Source organism: Neofelis nebulosa, chromosome 3, assembly GCF_028018385.1.
Source record: "Neofelis nebulosa isolate mNeoNeb1 chromosome 3, mNeoNeb1.pri, whole genome shotgun sequence".
NCBI classification, from domain to species: Eukaryota; Metazoa; Chordata; class Mammalia; order Carnivora; family Felidae; genus Neofelis; species Neofelis nebulosa.
In genome coordinates this window covers 16,178,710-16,183,980 of record NC_080784.1, presented here as the reverse complement: position 1 = coordinate 16,183,980, position 5,271 = coordinate 16,178,710, and positions in this window count along the sequence as shown.

Genomic DNA, 5,271 nt, shown 5'->3' with positions numbered 1-5,271 from the left:
AGGTAGTGAGCATTTCTTAAGAGGTAGCTGTTGTCACTATCGCCCTTATTCAGTACCAAAGTGCGGACATTAATAAGAATCATTGACCTAGACTAAAAGTTAAATTCTTGGAATTGAAAAGGTAAGTCTTGTGAGGCGGGGATGCTAAACTCAGAATGGATGTTAATACACGAGCGCAGACTTCCCAGCGAGCTTGGTTCAGGATCTTTTTACGTAGCTGCAAAACAAAATGAAAATCTTTCAGCCTGTGCAACCCAGAAAACAGCTTACCCCAAACCCTTCAGTTTGCCCCAAGGTGCCACTTTAAGTGCAGGGCTAGTGGGTTCCAGGTCAGAGGCTCCATTCATTCGCTTTCTACTGATACATGAGAGAAAATGTGCACTCTTTGCTGCTGATGCTGTGCTCGCCAGGATTGTTTTGTTTTCTCCTGAGGTTGTTGCTTTGGACAACAAAAGAGATGTTAGGTTCCAGAAAAGCATTATAAATACCCTACCCCAGCTCCTGTATAATTATTACCTCACATAGCTAGCAGGCATTTAAAAAACATCCAAAGGGGGGCGCCTGGGTGGCGCAGTCGGTTAAGCGTCCGACTTCAGCCAGGTCACGATCTCGCGGTCCGTGAGTTCGAGCCCCGCGTCAGGCTCTGGGCTTATGGCTCGGAGCCTGGAGCCTGTTTCCGATTCTGTGTCTCCCTCTCTCTCTGCCCCTCCCCCGTTCATGCTCTGTCTCTCTCTGTCCAAAAATAAATAAAAAACGTTGAAAAAAAATTAAAAAAAAAAAATAAATAAAAAGCATCCAAAGGAATATACGCTCATCTTGAACCCTGTACATGTCTTGTTGCCTACATAGTGATACAGAGTTTTTAGTTTTGGTCTCCTCTGATAAAACATAATTTTTTTCAGTATGTGAGTTGTGTGCTTTTCAGAGAAATACTAATTTTGAAAAAGATAGTGTGGACCTGGTCATTCTATGACATCATGTCTGCTTTTAACTTCTTGTAAGGCAACAGTTATAGCCATGAAGCAAAGTAGATTTCACGTAGAAGAAAGATGAAGGCCGGATGTTTGAGGTTTTTCTTTTGGCCTTGCTGTTTCCTGTAGTACCTGACTGCAGCTAGTTATAATGTGTCATGTTTATTTCAGGTGTGGGCAGATTGTGAAAAAATAGACAGTTGGCTGCAGTATTTGAGCTGTTTTTGCTGCTTGATTTCTGCCTTGCTCTGTTGTTATAAGAAATCAATGGGAGAGCGAGCCATGTTTCAGAATGATCGGTGCTTTCAGCAAATCTTGTTTTGGCCCAAGGCCATTTATTTCTTCACGTAGATAGGACTGTAAAACTTGGAGTATTGCTTCTGGAGTGTCATCCAACTCAGGATGGCTGGACTTAGGTGGGTCAGCGTGGTCACCTGGACCTTTCTTCAAGATTACAAGATAATTTTGTATCTAAATGTTAGGGGTGGGTCATAAAAGGATCGCTGTTCTGTGCTCTGTTTCCAAAGTGGGGGAAAAAACCGGATTTAAATAGAATTACTCTTTGCTCTCCTGTGTATTTTGTTTTATACATGTTCCTAAGTAGTTAGGAATTAGAAAAAGAATTAAAACAGTACTTTTAAATGTATTATTTTTAAATTAAGGGTAACTGAATGTCAATTTAATTCAATGTCAAATTAAGACTAATTGATGTCCTATCCAAAACAATAGAATATCTTAATAAATCCTTTCCTAATAGGAATAGCCTAGGGTAAGAGTGAGTAAGACTCCAACACTTGACTTTGTTTTAGTGGTGAGATGCTCAAATCTGCATCCTCTCTAATAAAGCCCTTAGCAGAGTTGGAAGCCATACCTTCTATTATTTAATTAACGTTATTGCACAACCTCGCACTCTTCACTGCACAACCCAGGGGGCATGATGCACACCAAATTGTGTTTTTTTCCAAAGAGGAGACCTTGATTATTTGTTTCCATCAGTTTCTTAAAAGGTGGAAAGGGAGATAATTGAGGTTGCATTTATACATTGCTCTTTTCATTCTTGAGATAGGACAGCCGTAGTCACTTTTTGAGTAAAATTGGGATCCAGTTCCTAAGGTTCCTGCCACTTGCCAAGGACACCCTGGCTTGGAGTTCTTGTTCTCACCTAACTTGCTCTCTCAGCCTCCGTGGGGGGAACGCTGTGCTTTATGTTGCCAGATTCTTACCAGACATCTTATTCTCCAGCTCCCAGGTAACATGTCTCCCCTATCTTTTCCAAGTGTGTGGAGCCTAAGTTTTTATTTCTTGAGCCTCTTTTCCTTCGAACTCTCCGAGGAAATGACATTTTTAATCTTTTTTTTTCTTTTTTAATTTTGAGAGAGAAAAAGCACGTGTGTGCGTGTGTACAAGAAGGGGAGGGGGGCAGAGAGAGAGAGAGAGAGAGAGAGAGAGAGAGAGAGATCCGAAGCAGGATCCACACTGTCAATGAGAGCTCCACACGGGGCTTGAACCCATGAACCGTGAGATCATGACCTGGCCCAAAATCAAGAGGCAGACACTTACCTGCCTGAGCCACCCAGGAGCCCCTTTATTCTTTATCATACAGAACAATTTAGCCCTATACTCCCATCTCAGCCTTGGACTTTACATTTGCATATCCAAAATCGTATTAATATGACCTGCTAATCAAGGGTCCTATATTAGGTCATCCACCCCTTAGTGCTGACAAAGGTTTTGAAATTTTGAGTCTTTTCTTCCCTTTCTGTTTTAAGTGAATGTGAGCCTTATTTTCTAACTAATGTAAATTATGCCATGCTCCCATAGAAAGAAGAAGCAGTTAAAGTCATTTGTTTATTTCAAATATTCTTCACCCCCCCATGCACGTTATTCTCTTCATTATTTAACTTTATAAATAAATATAAGTAAATAAATAGAAACATAAATAAATATAACTTTAACTAAATAAATTCTGCACACCTGTTAGGGCCCAGACACCAAAAATAGGTATGGGAATATAACAAAGAAAAACAAGACGGTCTCTTCCCTCATACATTTCACATTCTAGTAAGGAGTGAGAAACAGACAGGAAACAAATGGACAAATTATATAATGACAGACAATGGTAGGTGCTGGGAAGACAAATAATCTCGGATAAAGAGCTAGGAAATGATAGTACTATTCGTTTAGACAGGATGGCGAGGGAAGGTCTTTTTTTTTTTTTTCTTTAAAAATTTTTTTAACGTTTCTTTATTTCTGAGACAGAGAGAGACAGAGCATGAACGAGGGAGGGGCAGAGAGAGAGGGAGACACAGAATCGGAAGCAGGCTCCAGCCTCTGAGCCATCAGCCCAGAGCCAGACGCGGGGCTCGAACCCACGGACTGCGAGATCGTGACCTGAGCTGAAGTCGGACGCTTAACCGACTGAGCCACCCAGGCGCCCCGGGAAGGTCTTTTAGAAATAGTGAGTAGGTTCCAGAATAAGTGAGGAAGGGAGCCATACTCACTTCTTGGAGAAGAACATTTCAAACAAGGAAATAGTAAGTCCAAAGGCCCTGGGGCAGGGAGGGCCAGGGAATAGCAGTTTGGACAGAGTGGCTAGCAACACGTGAGAGATGATGCTAGTAATGGGCAAAGACATTGCAGAGGAAACCAAGGGCCGGATCGCACAGGGTCCTGCTGGCTAAGGGTTTGCATTGTATTTTAAGTGTGATGGGAAATCATTGTAGGGTTTCGTGCAAGAGAGTAACAAGATGTGGCTTATATTTTATTTTGTTGCTGTTGCAGTATATTTCATATACTGTAAAATTTAGCCTTTAACAAGTGCACAATTCCATCGTTTTCATATAATGTATTCACAGGATTGTGCAGACGTCACCACTTCAGAGCATTTCATGACCCCCAAAAGAGACCTCTTAGCAGTCACTCCCTACTCTCCCCAGACCCTTAAAAACCCTAATATATACATATTACACAGAGTAGAACAAAGGTGAGGGTGACGGCATATTTCTTGCCAGAAATAATGCAAGTAAAAAACAGTGGAGCAGCACTTTTAAGGTAATAAAAAAGTTTATTTATTTAAATTTTTTTTTAATGTTTATTGATTTTTGAGAGAGGGAGAGAGGGCGGGGGAGGAGCAGAGAGAAAGGGAGACACAGAATCCGAAGCAGGCTCCGGGCTTCGAGCTGTCAGCACGGAGCCCTCTGTGGGGCTTGAACCCACAAACGGCAAGATCATGACCTGAGGTGAAGTCAGATGCTTAACCGACTGAGCCACCCAGGCGCCCCCCCCCACCCCCTCCAACCCCGCAAAAAAATTTTTTTTAAGATTGCCTGGAATTCTGTACCTGGCAAATCTATCTTTGAAATATGCAAGTGTGACAAAGGTTTTTTTCGGATGTGCAAAAACTGAAAGAATCATCACCAGCAGACTCACATCACAAGAAATAGTAGGGGTAGCCCTTCGAAGAGAAGGAAGATGAATGATAACGGTTGGAAAGGTGGATGTAAGCAAAGCCAGGAAAAGCACCAGACAAGGGAACTACATGGGTAAATATGTAAGATTTTTAAAAGTATTTAAACCTTGTTAAAAAATAGCTAACTGTTAACAAAAATAACTGTAATATAGGGCTACAACATGTATAAAACTAAACTATGTGATAATTATAGCAGAAAGGTTAGGAGGGGAGAAATGGAAGTATGTTATTTAAAAAAAATTTTTTTTTAATGTTTATTATTTGAGAAAGAGACAGAGAGCAAGCAGGGAAGGGGCAGAGGGAGAGGGAGACACAGAATCGGAAGCAGGCTCCAGGCTCTGAGCTGTCAACACAGAGCCGGACACAGGGCTCGAACCCACAGACCATGAGATCATGACCTGAGTTGAAGTTGGCTGCCTAACTGACTGAGCCACCCAGGCGCCTGGAAGTGTGTTATTTTTAGATTCTTATATATAAGATGGTATAATATCACTTGAAGACAGACTGTGGTAAGTTCAGATGTCTAAAGCAACCACAAAAATAATAAAACAGTTATATCTAATAAACTAACAAAGCAGATCAAATTAAATCATAGAAAATACTTAATAAAATTAAAAGAAGGCTGAAATAAAAGAAAAAGGGGAAAAACTGATGGGACAAATTGAAAACACAGAAAAATGATAAATATGAACATAACCATATAAGTAATCAAATTAAATGTAAATGGTCTAAATTTAACATAGAGATTTTCAGAATGGATGAAGTAGAATTTGTTTGGGGGCATGCTACTTTGGACTCAATTATATGCTACCTACAAGAATCACACTTCAA